The 14,435-nt window shown below is 32.3% G+C and overlaps 1 long non-coding RNA gene across 1 annotated transcript; it reads right to left on the reverse strand.

The window, feature by feature from the left end:
* Positions 1–9,951: 9,951 nt before the first annotated feature.
* LOC137405355 (uncharacterized) lies at positions 9,952–12,536 on the reverse strand. The gene is made up of 2 exons (XR_010979750.1): positions 12,454–12,536; positions 9,952–10,227 (listed from the first exon to the last, which is right to left on the reverse strand). It is a non-coding gene; the product is annotated as an uncharacterized lncRNA (long non-coding RNA).
* Between the last annotated feature and the right edge of the window lie 1,899 nt (positions 12,537–14,435).

Below are 14,435 nucleotides of genomic sequence, written 5' to 3' on the forward strand. Positions count from 1 at the left end.
AAAGATTTTACATATGATAAATAGTTAACACTGATGAACCGTTTACACCAAAATTTTATAGATGAAAAGGTATTTTAATACCAGAGATGAAAAACTTTTTAAGGAACAAAGAGTAATCATTTTAATGTCACATATACATTTTTAATTTGAATAGCTCAAAATATGATCTGTATGAAAAACTATGTATCAAAAGAGTACTATGAAGGAGAGCAGTCTACTCAATTAGGTTATAGCTAGATTAGAACAGGTTTAATATTTGCATGGCTTTGATTACGTCTCACTCAAAGATTTTCTCACTCAAGCAGCCGAACAGCAACAGATTCAAAATCTTTTTTTTCTTTTGCAAGACTTCTAAGGTCACCAAATGATCCTCAAAACTTGCTTATAATAAAAGAAAACTTATGCCATTCTTTATAACAAATAATAAGCCTTTGATCATTTTAAAATAATTACAAGTTTAGCGAGGTATATCATAGCCACTACTAAAGAAAAACAGTTTTTTAGCAGTTTTCATAAAAATTTGGGACTGAAATAAGCAATGCATAAGAATGTGCAACTTACAAGTTTTTGTCAGGTATACAGAAAACTGAAGCTCATGCCTGATTGGACGACTAATTTTACCGAATGTGATATGCCCTTTATTATTTTGCTTTCATCAAGTAGTATACTTTGTGATATGTTAATCAATATCCTGATAGGTAGGGTTACAAGCTAGATAAAAATTCAACAATATAATTAGAATCTTCTAAAAAAAGAACCATGAAAAGCTAGAGCAACATCAAATTTTGGTGATCATTTTTAAAAAATAAGGCCTTTATAGACTTGAGTTACTTCAGGAAAGATCGACTTGTGCATTTTGAAAGCTATGCATCGTTTGCTATATAGCGATACTTTTCAAGAAAGTGTATTTATAAAATTATCGTAAATTTAAAGTCATTTTATCAAAAACTAAATTGCACCATATTCACAGTTGCGACAACAATTCAAATGAGTGTATTTCACGGTTTTGTTGAATTGTTAGATTTTTTAAATTATTCACTTGTGGCTTTTTGGATTACTCAAAGTAGAATGTTTCAAGTTTCATAGCATTGGAGTTCTGTAGCAAAATGATAATTCCATGTCTACAAGTAAACAGTGACACATACTGAGTGCCGGTAAATTTTGCTTCGATACTAATGCAAATAATTTAGACTCAATTTTAACCTTGCGTAAACTCTGCTTATTACTCCTTTGGTTCATCAGTTTTATCATAAGCTAAGAATTAGTGATTAAACTTAATAAAACATATTAGAACTCGAAAGAGATTGGCGAAATTCAATTTTAGAGTATATAAACCATGTTTGCCTACCGAGTTAATTATATTTGCCAAATTTATCTTGAAATGGTTTCAGAGTTTTAGATTTATATTTTTCCTTGAAACGTCTTAAAAATATTTGGAGCTGCTTAATTTGCTGTAATGCAGGTGTTTAAATTTATACTTAGCTTACTACTTGACCTTATCATATCATAATAAATTGATTGGCTTACACTCACAATTTCTGTTATGGGGGAAACTATGTTTAATTGGATAGTTTTTTGGTCACAAAATCTTTCAATAGTCCAAGTAAAGCCTTTTGTTCTATATACATATATTACTAATAAGTAACAAAACTCCATTACTTTATTTTAGATTGTAACCAACTTCATGATGTATTTCAGACTATAATTATGCAAGAGATAAAAATGTTGATCAATCAACTAATAAACCCTCCCATCCAGCTTCATACGCAGTAGATGGAGATCTTAATAGATTCTCTTCAACTCAAAAAGGGCAAAACAGCTGGTGGAAAGTGAACATAAATCGAAATATCCTATTCAGAGCTGTGAAAGTCTTTGTCAAAGCTGGTCAGTGTCAAGTGGATAACGTTGAAGATTTGGAATGCTGTAAGTATAAAAATCATTTATACTCTGTCTACAGTATTTGAAGCTTGTAGAGAATTTTTACTAAATATTGTGAGTTCAAAGTGATTTGCTTTAAAGACAAATGTTGTCAGTATAAATATTTGTATGCGTGAAGGTCAGCAAAATCATTATAAAAAATTTCATTAAAAAATGTGATTTTTAGTATTTAGAGATAAGCAGTTGCAATATGCAAATCCTAAAATGTACATTTTAGTGAGTATCTGTGTTATATGAAACCAAATGGCCAATTTATATCGAGAAAAAAAAACTTCAGGCAAACTGAAAAAATATTTCACTAACATTTTTATTAACTAGAAATTTCGCTGTCATACAGCCCACTACCGAAGTGATATTAGAAAAAAAGAAAAGGTACGGATGGTTGAGAAAGGCAATATTAGCAGTCAAATGGCACTGCAGCGCAACAGGATGACTGCAATGGTAGCTGTAATGTACTGGGTGTAGGTGTTATTATATACAACAAATAGCAATAATGAAAGGAAAATATTATATGTTTATATTTTTCCTCCAGGAATAAGAGAAATGTAATATGGGCCAATATTGGAAGCAAAATGCACTGATATTATTAGAATAACCACTAATATTAATATAGTAATAATAGAAAATTAATGCACAATTTTGTTCATGTTTCAAAACGTCATAGCCAACAATATCATGAAGTTGTAATATTTATATAGATTTTTAGAAATTCTATTTAACAAAACTATTTACAAAAAATAATAACAGTAGCATATTACCCATCATCGATGTTGTTAGTGTGACTATAACACTTCAATAGTCATCCAAACTTATAATTAAATATTGTAATAATCTCATAAGAATCGTTAGAAAAAAATATCATCGTCGTTTCCTTTACTTTTGCTGCTTTGAACATCAGTTAGAATACCAAAGTACTCAAAAGTTTCCAAACTGTCAGTTACTTTGAAATCGGCAAAAAAGAAACAATTTCTGTACTTCTACGTTAATTACAGAAACCTTCGACAATTCGACAATGCTATAGACTGGTGAAATGTGCACGTTATTTTTTCGTGAAATGCGCACGACTTAGTGGTTCTATTCTCTGTTGCTCTGCGTTTCGTTTGCCAGTCTTAACATTTATTAAACCAAACTTTTCAAGCGTTTTGTGAAGATCTTTGGTCAAATTAATCTGTCTATTTGCGTATAATTCGATCAGGTGGGTAAGTTTTAAGAGACTGTCAACCATTTACAAAGACTTGGTAACATATTTAAATAGGCTTGTATGTGTTTTGTATTGTTATTATACTTTAACGACTCTTCAAAACGATGGTTAAATTTGTTGGTGTGATTTTAAAACAAGGGTTTGTGACGTTGTTGATGAATAATTTTCGTTAGTTTTGTGCACATGCATTTAACATAAAAACTCTCAAACTTCGCTCCGCTCGTTCGGTCGTGGAAATATTGAATGAAGTACATCAAGAAAAGCGTTAGAAACTTTTGATGGTTTTCGCACATTTAAAAGTTTTTGTGAAGTAGCTTATTAATTAGAGGCTACATGGCTACATTTTTTAAATATGATAAGTTGGAACCTAAACATAAAAGTTTACTTACTTCATGAAAAAGAAGACACTGGCTACTCATACTTTTTGTCTCTTTTCCTCAACTTTACTCAATAATCTTCTGTGTGTCGCAGTGCAAAAATTTACTTACAAGAGATGAATGCAGTAGCAGGACCAGTAAAGTGACTGTCGGGGCTGCTTGCTTATTTAACAAAAAGCATGAATGAGCACGTAAGGAAAGCCATAGTTAAACGTATATTAAAGATAAGTTTTAAAGAGACATCAAAGTATGTTAGACCAGCTGATCTCAATCTTCGCAACAAAGACATACAAAAAGTCGGTTGCCCATCCTGTTGTACACAAGTGAGTAGCATTGTCTACGTAAGTTCGCATCTTCTACCGGAGACCTAGGAGTTTGAGGATTTCCATCAAGTTGTTAGTAATTCATAAGAAAAACCTGTTCCATAACTCAAGTGTATTGATTGTTACCAGTAATTGAACAGACTACATTTAATGTGAATGTGTTATTGCACCTAATTCTCTGATAACTACCGGAATTCCAGCTGTACTCACAACCCAGCAATTTTCAATACCTCTCTATGAGAGTGAAATTTTTTTACTTTTTTTTGCTGACTATGTTGTAGCTATTGAGCACAGCTATATATATTATAGTTGCCTTCTTGTTGTCTTTGTCCATCACTACAATATTTAGTCTGTTTACAATTAAATACTTGCCAGTCTTGATGTAGAATTCCCAGAGCAGCTGAGCATGGTCATTCTTATTGACATTCTTTAGAGATTCTAATCAGTGTGGTAGTCTAATTAAGCTATATTTATTGCGTAGACCTTCGTGCACTACATTTGCATATATGGCCTGATTATGCTGCTCAATGTATTCAGGTCTCGTCAGCTGCTTGCATCCACTGATGAATTGTTGGATGGTTTCTGGTGCATTATTACACAGTCTGCAGTATGGATCATCTCTATTAGGATAGATCTGTGTTTTGGGATGCTCAGTTGAAAGCATATGCTCTTGTGCAGTATAATTAATACCTCTGTATTGACCATTAATCACCTTTGTTCAGACATGTAAGTTTCTGATGGAAGTCATCATACCTCAGATACTGGTTAGCGCTAGGCTCTATGGAGAGGTTTGGTATGCCAGTCAGGTTTCTCATAACAAGGGTGAGGTTCCATTGTCCAGCCATCAAGTGAAATTCATCTAGTAGCTTGCTCATGGCAGTCATTGAAGCTGCATAGGCTTTCACGCCTTATTTTTTTTAATATACAAAGGTAAAGAAATATGCACGTAATAGCAAAACTTAAACTGAGATCTCTAAAAAGAAAGCACACAACAAGTTAGTAAAGCTTTTTATAAAATACCATAAAATTCTAATGTTTATTTATCTTTGTTTCTAGCTATGGCAGGTTTAAAAAAACTGTTATGCACCAGATTTGAACTTGGAATAGCCTACTCTGTACTTAGGCAAGCTAACCAGTGTGCTGAGCAGTCAATAGACCATACTATGAAACCATTGTGCAAATAAGTATTACACCATCGAAAATATGTATCCTGAAAGCATTTGCAAAAATACTATGAGTTACTCCTTGCAAGCTTGAAGGTACTCTAAGCGCATGACTATTAGCAAAATTATTTCAAACGCTTCAAAATGGCTGCATGGCTGAATGGTTAGTGCACTGGATTTACCTTTTAGCTTAATTGGATCCATTCATGTGAGGTGTAATAGTGTTTCTAACACAGGCTTTTTTTATAACAAAGTTTTATACCACTGTAAGTTATGAGCTCAAGATATTCTAATCAGTTGGGTAAAAACACTTGATTATTAGCAATTATCTGTAATGTATTATAAGCAGTCTTAAATCTTTAACAAATGAACAGCATGAAAAATAAGGAATTGTTTCATCAAACTGTTTTAAATATACCGCAAGCTTTCAAATATTTGAATTATGCTCTGGCTGGAGGCACACTAAAATAAACAAATGTAATCAATTAAAAGATAAGTTGGTAAATGTTGTATGATGATTATAAATACATTTTCTGTGCTAAATACGTTTTGCTACTCATGCGAAGCTGAGCATTCAACTAGTATATATATATATATATATATATATACCCATATTTCCAAGTTAGGAGTTGAATAAATATATACCAGTTAGGAGGTTTCGGAATATAAGGGATTAGGAGTTAACGCAAATATATATGGGTAAGCCTCCTATATGGTCTAATTTATCTACATTGTAGATATATATATATTTATTCACCTCCTAATTATTATATATTTTTATGGAAATTTTAGGAGAATATGGTATCATACAATATATATTCATTGCCTTATCATACTTTGTATATATGCATACTAGAAAAACTATCAAAACTTGGAGAATGTCTAGATGGTTGTCGTAAATTACATATCAATTTGAAGGTAAAATAATTCATAACTCAATGAGTAAGCAAAAATAATGATTACCAGTTAGCAGATTGCTACAAAATACACATAAATTAGAATGTTACCATTGTAACTTATGTAATAGTTACAATGGAAACATTACATAGCATGGCATAGCTTACATACCCTTTGGTAAGATGCCATAACTTATATCATTAAGGAGTTTGCTATAACTTGTTTCTTTTAGAGGCTGCTCTGATTTACATATAATAAAGTATGTTGCTATAACTTATAGATCACTTGAGAAATTGCTATAATTTGAATTTCACATAGTTGGTAGCAATTATCTATATATCAGTGAGGAGGCTGCTATAAGTTATATATTATTTAGGAGGCTGCTGCTATTTATAAATTGTTTTGGAGGTTGCTATAACTTACATATCATTGCAGAGGCTGCTATGAGTTACATATAATTTAGGATGTTGCTATCACTTATAGATCACCTAAGACCTTGCTATAATTTGAATTTCATCTAGTTGGTAGCTACAGTACTATTTATATATCAGTTAGGAGACTGCTATGGATTATATATTAATTAGGAGGCTGCTGATATTTATATATCATTTAGGAGGTTGCTATTACTTACATATCATTGCAGAGGCTGCTATGAGTTATATATAATTTAGGATGTTGCTATCACTTATAGATCACCTAAGACCTTTCTATAATTTGAATTTTCCATAGTTGATAGCTATTATTTATATATCAGTTAGGAGGCTGCTATGGATTATATATTAATTAGGAGGCTGCTGATATTTCTATATCATTTAGGAGGTTGCTATAACTTACATATCATTGCAGAGGCTGCTATGAGTTACATATAATTTAAGATGTTGCTATCACTTATAGATCACCTAAGACCTTGCTATAATTTGAATTTTCCATAGTTGATAGCTATTATTTATATATATCAGTTAGGAGGCTGCTATGGATTATATATTAATTAGGAGGCTGCTGATATTTATATATCATTTAGGAGGTTGCTATAACTTACATATCATTGCAGAGGCTGCTATGAGTTACATATAATTTAGGATGATGCTATCACTTATAAATCACCTAAGACCTTGCTATATTTTAAATTTCCCATAGTTGATAGCTATTATTTATATATCAGTTAGGAGGCTGCTATGTATTATATATTAATTAGGAGGCTGCTGATATTTATATATCATTTAGGAGGTTGCTATAACTTACATATCATTGCAGAGGCTGCTATGAGTTTCATATAATTTAGGATGATGCTATCACTTATAGATCACCTAAGACATTGCTATATTTTGAATTTTCCATCGTTGATAGCTATTATTTATATATCAGTTAGGAGACTGCTATGAATTATATATTAATTAGGAGGCTGCTGATATTTATATATCATTTAGGAGGTTGCTATAACTTACATATCATTGCAGAGGCTGCTATGGGTTACATATAATTTAGGATGTTGCTATCACTTATAGATCACCTAAGACCTTGCTATAATTTGTATTTCCCATAGTTGATAGCTAGTATTTATATATCATTTAGTAGGCTGCAATGAATTATATATAAATTAGGAGGCTGCTGCTATTTTTACATCATTTAGGAGGTTGCTATAACTTACATATCATTGCAGAGGTTGCTATGAGTTACATAGAATTTAGGATGCTGCTATGACTTATAGACCACATAAGAGTTTACTATAATTTGAATTTCTTATAGTTGGTAGCTACTATTTATATATCAGTTAGGAGGCTGCAATGAATTATATATTAATTAGGAGGCTGCTGCTATTTATATATCATTTAAGAGGTTTCTATAACTTACATATCATTGCAGAGGCTGCTAAGGGTTACATATAATTTAGGATGCTGCTATCACTTATAGATCGCCTGAGAGTTTGCTATAATTTGAATTTCATCTAGTTGGTAGCTACAGTACTATTTATATATCAGTTAGGAGACTGCTATGAATAATATATTAACTAGGTGGCTGCTGCTATTTATATATCATTTAGGAGGTTGCTATAACTTACATATCATTGCAGAGGCTGCTATGGGTTACATATAATTTAGGATGTTGCTATCACTTATAGATCACCTAAGACCTTGCTATAATTTGTATTTCCCATAGTTGATAGCTAGTATTTATATATCATTTAGTAGGCTGCAATGAATTATATATAAATTAGGAGGCTGCTGCTATTTTTACATCATTTAGGAGGTTGCTATAACTTACATATCATTGCAGAGGTTGCTATGAGTTACATAGAATTTAGGATGCTGCTATGACTTATAGATCACGAAAGAGTTTACTATAATTTGAATTTCATATAGTTGGTAGCTACTATTTATATATCAGTTAGGAGGCTGCAATGAATTATATAGTAATTATGAAGCTGCTGTTATTTATATATCATTTAGGAGGTTGCTATAACTTATATATCAATGCAGAGGTGCCATGGCTTACACATAATTTGGGATGTTGCTATCACTTATAGATCAACTAAGAGTCTGCTATAATCTGTACAATAAAACAAAAATCTGTATAAAACAACAATAATTGTTGTTAGAACTTACATATTCTATAGTATGTTAAACTTTAACGTAGGAATCAATAAATTTGTATTTAAAACAACAACAGCCACCATGCTTGATACTAAAAAATTCAACTAGTCAAGTACCATAGAATGGTCGTTGCGTAGTCACCAAACGGAGTAAATTTATTCAGACGTCAAGTTTAATGCGATATTACAAAAGCCTCAACAACAAGAAGACCCTGCTGCCAGTTTAATTTTGCCGCTTCTTGAGTAAGTTGTGGGCTCGGGCATAAGTCATCATTATAATTTTCAAACACCAATTTCTTTTAACAGTATACAGCTCTGGCATTTTTGGTAGTTTGCCTCAATCTTCCGATCATGGCTTTTTGAACTCTCAATTTTCTTTTAGGCTGCATAACTTTCTGCTCACTAAAATAAACGAATAATTTAACTCAATATTTACAAATATGGTCTATGTTATAGTTTCTTATTCGGTCACATATCGCTGCTGCACTGCATACAAAAACTTTAAAAAATTAGTTAGTAACAATGCATGGACGCAACTCAGTTACTGTGATTGCTAAAATGAAACACACACATCTTTGCTTGCTGTGCATATTATCTACAGTAATAATATGAATTACTTGCACAACATACTTAGTTACTCAATCTAACATACAATAACAGCAATGTCTTTCTATTCATCTTAAGCCACTCTTAGAACGTTAAGTAAAAACATTTCCCCACTCGGGAATGGAGTGTCAGGTTGCAATACCACAGCACCATAAATTGGGTAGATTCCAAACAAGCCCATTGTGCCTATGTAGAACCCAGGGAAAAACTTAATGTCACATAGAGAGCCAATAAAAATACAATAATATTCTATCTTGAGGGCATTTTCGCTTTTCAAAACTTCTTTCTTACTGCAATTTATTGTTAGCAATGATCAGTCGGGCTGGACCCAGCACAGTACCAAATTTTTTATAACTTTAGATATCTTGACTTTGGGTGGTTTTATTGATCAATAGTAAAACTGAGTGCTATTATCCACATTTTACCAGTAATAATAATGCCCTGAACTGTCAAGAAATTGATAGAACATTCTACTCAGACACATTCACTTAAATTTGGAAAATGACCCAAAAAGATATATTTCTCATTGTGTAGTGAATTTCTGATTGTTTTTAGTCAAGCACAACGTTCTAAGTAATCTTTTGGGCTTGTCGGTTTTACAGTAAGTTGTCAGTAGACTGGCTGCTGCGGCATATTTCCTTATATTTGGTTTTTCTTTAAAAGAATTATTATAATTTATCTTAGAGCTTGTTTCTTGAATAATACATAATAGTGTACAGTGCAGTACAACAGATAATATCTATTGTCGGTATTGTATTATCTATCAAAGCCATTGTTTTATGCACATTTTCTGTACATAAAATAATAGCTAAGACTGCTTAATACAAAATAACTATACAAGTGCATTACTGCGGAGTTGGCCACTTTTAGTCTTCAAAAAGAGCACATTTATTGACAAATACAACGCAATGATAATAAGAAGGTTCAACAACATAAAAAATTCAGCTGGCATTTTTTCTCGCAGCCTTCTTTAGCAAGTTGTTGGCTCGAGCCCGAATCACTATAACACTTCTGTTAGGCAGCGTTGAGTGTATAGCATCCAACACTGATCTTGTTGGCAGTTTGCCTGATTTTTCAGTCCAGTGCTTGTCAAATTCTGCTATTTCCTCTGCACTTTACCGTTTTCTGCTGACTGAAATAGTAAATAATGTGAATTATCATTTATAAAAATCTGATAAGCTATGGCTTTGATGAATCACATATCATTGCTCAGCTCCATTCAAAAGTTAAATTAGTCTTAAATTAAAAGTTAATTAGGCTAATACTTGACCTATGGGGTCAACCACTGTGGTTAAACACGCATTGTTCAGGTGTTCATTGAAACCACTAATGCCTAGATTGCTCTAGATACCTAAATGCCTCTGACTAGGAGAGCTATGTTTTGTAACCTGACAGCAGCAGAACACAAAAACTAGTGTCAGCATTTATGTAGGCAACGAATTTGACTGAAATACTTGAAAAGTTAGACACTTTTATTTTTTCTACTGCATTTGAGCTACAGCAAAATAATCACGCTTGTTTCCCTAGTACATTGTGTTAGTTTAAAGCCACTTATCATAGCATCACCCACATTTAATCTGATGTCTAAAAATCACTCTTCGGTATTGATAATCCATGTATGTCACTCTGCACTTATTTAAAATCAATGCATTTTTGATTAGATGCTACTACACAAAGAGAAATATACCCTTGGGTTCTTTTTTTAAATTCATGCATTAGTGATTTGCAAATATATGAAAGCAGAGCCTTATTTAAAACTAAAATCTTTTTGCGTCGATATTTGCAAAGTTATGCTTGCTATTTTAACCTTGACCCAAAACTCCAATATTATAACATTCTGAAATACAGATAAATTGACATAAGGTAGAATCTTAATTTGAAGGCCATGTTCATTTGAGTGCTACTCTAGAAAACTACTCTTGAAAACTAGAGTGTCACCCTTTAATTGACAACCACATCCAGCTGACTGCGACTTCAACATTCTTTGATCTTTGGATCCGATTTTGGACAGGATGGATAGAAAAATGTTGACAAATTTTTACTAACAATGACTCAGTTACAACAAAAGCAATTAATACTTTTGTCAATGCATATTGAAGCGAGTTTTCTAACTTCTAAGCTTTACAGTGTTTTCGTTGAAGCTTTGAAAGCAGCACCGTGGAAATAATTAATAACTCTATCAGGCTGATAATAATTTTATTGTTTAAGCGGCCTTGATAGTTCGGCATATATGAAAAAACCGTTTAGCAAATATGATGAAATCTGTACTACTATTTGAGGCTAAAATTTCTTGCACATGCTACAGCATTAGAATAAGCAGTTAACGATGGCATTTTGCAAGCTCAACGCCCAGTGTATATGTTATCACTGGATCACAGCTTAGTTTGTGTGTTATATAGTTTTTATGTGTTTTTTTCAAAAGAAGTAACGTTCACTTGAACGGTGGCGTTCTATCTTTAACCGTCATCTATTATAGTACAGGTCTAGTAGAGGGGCGTTTAAATGAATGGGGATTCAATTAGAGATTACATAATATTTTATTAATCCTTTCACCGCTGCATGCGCATTTAGGTGAAATCAATGGACGACTGGCATATGTGCATGTTGCGAATTTCCTGGCAATTGCGTAGTAACTTAATTTTATTATTCGTTGACAACATAACTAACAGTCTTTAAGACTTTTTATGGTATTGACAGTGTTGTCCAAAGGTTTCCCTGTAAAATTACCCTAAACTCACGAAGCAATTTTAAATTTTTGTTTAGGACTTTTCAACATAAAAAGAAACTTTTGTTCTTTCTGATTTTCGAAATATTTAGTGCTATTATAGCTTTCGCAAGTACATCCAGAATTGAAAACAGATAATTACTTATGTTGATAACAATATTGATGATTGTTGATGACTGACGGATTAAGATTTTAGTGATTACACATATAATTAAAGTAGCAGCTCCAATAGTGACTCCAATGGTGGTCAAAGTAATAGTTTCGTAAGAGTAAGGAACATGGTAGAGCATTGTTTTTCGAGATTCGAAGGGATCGTAGCTTCACATAGCATTAGCAATGCACAAAGTAGGAATGCATTAAGTTTTTTGAATAGTACTATTTTTTAACGTGTTGGATAAATAAAATCTATAACAAAAAGGTTTTAGATAGAGTTGAAGCTAATAAAGATTGAACATATATTATGAAGCACAATCGACAATTTTTGCCACTATAATTGGAAGGGTTAAAAAATGCAGTGCCATGGCATTCAAACATAGATTTTATAGTAATATTATTTCTTATAAATTTTTTGAAATAAAACTTTTATTAATGTGGCACGCTCTTGTGGAAATTAACCGTTAATCAGCAACATACCCCCTTCAAGAAAGCGTCCAGCTGTGCTTCGTACCATTTTCCATCTGGTGGATATAGTGCTTGGATGCGGTGACCAGGTTTCTACCAAAATAAGCAAAACAATTTTAATAGCCCAAACAGATGTTATGCAGATTAAAAATTGATGCAAAAGATGCCTGATGTTTTTAGGTTTTTCAGCAAATCCGTGTCCCTACCTCCCATTACTAAAATTCTATGAAGCAGTAATATTTTATCTCTTGCGATATTCTTCTACAAAATTGAAACATAGATTTTAAAGCTTCAACGATTTAAAGGATTTCATTTACTCCAGTCACTTACTTATGACTCAGCCTCTAGTTTAAATCAGTATCAAATTACGACTAAAATGCATCAACTTGTTAATTACAACGAAAATAATACATTATCATAACTTTATACTGCCCTAAGCGAGCAAAACGCCCTATCTGAAAAGTTTTTCAAAATTCACTTTTTTGTGCTTATATGTAATTTAGGTTGAGATCTAACATGTCTCGAAATTTCATATATCTGAGACCACCAGAAATAGCACTTTTCACAATGTGCAAAATGCCCTATCCACATTTACCACACATAAAGTGGCAATCAAAGCTCTCTATCTGCAGATACAGCGTTTTGATTGGCCTGAACATACACAAAGTTGGACATTATGAGCAGCATTATGTAATCAAAGAGTATATAAACAAAGGGAAGCGAAACTGAAGCATATATATTTGGTTGTTTTAAGGCAGCTCATACAAGCTAGTGCACTTCTAAGTGCTCATCTTATTGCTATATTTTTTATCATAATATATTTATTATGACAGGACGATATCTAAGTGACAAAAGTCTCGATTTAAAGATCCGACTCAGAGATTTGATGAAAAATTTGTTTTAATTACATGTCCATTGGAAGGTTTTGCTTTTTTAAAATACTGACATTATTGCACTCAGTTGTTTGCTTTAAATTATTTTCAATAAAAGCGTTTGATCTTTTTTAAACTACTATTTTACTTACTCCTTTCATTTCATGACATCAGGTTTGAAGGATACCTAGATCTTTGATCATCTCTTAACTTTTGAGCTAAATATGGCTATTACAGGGCTTTAATCCATGTGTTGACTTGATGAGTAATAGGAATTGCAACATATATTATTTTGTTGACTAATTGCGGGTTAATATCAGAATTTAAACTTGTAATCCTTTGATAATCCAGTCATGGCAAATGGTCTTGTGGCAAACTAACAATGAGAAACCAGTCCAATTAAGCAATCAAAAGGCCCTATCTGCAGTGATAGGGCGTTTTGATTGCCTAGTGCCAGCTTAGTAAATTGTCAATTTAAGCAAACAAAATGCCCTAAGTGAAATAACTCCTTTGATTTTAAAGTTTCTCGAAAAAAAATTCGGTAAAGATTGTTGGATATCTCACCATAATAAATAAAAAAAAAACAACTAAAATACTGCTAATACTGATGCCAGGTTCGACCAAAACGCGTTTGTGCTTGTGCTGAACAATTTACAAATATCAAGATACAGCGTTTTGCTTGCTCAGGGCAGTAAAGTATAGGCTACTAATAATTCTGCCTGTTTGGTGCTATCAATCAGCTAACACTACTAATCAGAATAAAAAGCATCCATAATTATTTTAATGCTTTCTAAAAAGTTACAAAAGTTAGGAGCATCGACAGAGTCACAGATATTCATCAATTGCTGGCTACTGTGCTATATGTTACCATAACTATTTTAATGTGTGTCGGTTAATCTCACAAAGCTACCCTCGTGTATAATTACAAAGTTATCATTTTATGAAAATTAGTAATAATTTCATTCTTTTAGCATTATAAAGTTGGGGTTTCTTGACCTTTTTAACTTGACAATATTACGATCTTGCAATTAAGGCAGTAAAATCCAAATCCAAAATAGCTGCGAAAACCTATGCATTGTTGTTTGCCGTCGCAATTTGATGACATGAGTAAGTTGCTTTGAT

Source organism: Watersipora subatra, chromosome 9 (genome assembly GCF_963576615.1).
Source record: "Watersipora subatra chromosome 9, tzWatSuba1.1, whole genome shotgun sequence".
Taxonomy (NCBI): Eukaryota; Metazoa; Bryozoa; class Gymnolaemata; order Cheilostomatida; family Watersiporidae; genus Watersipora; species Watersipora subatra.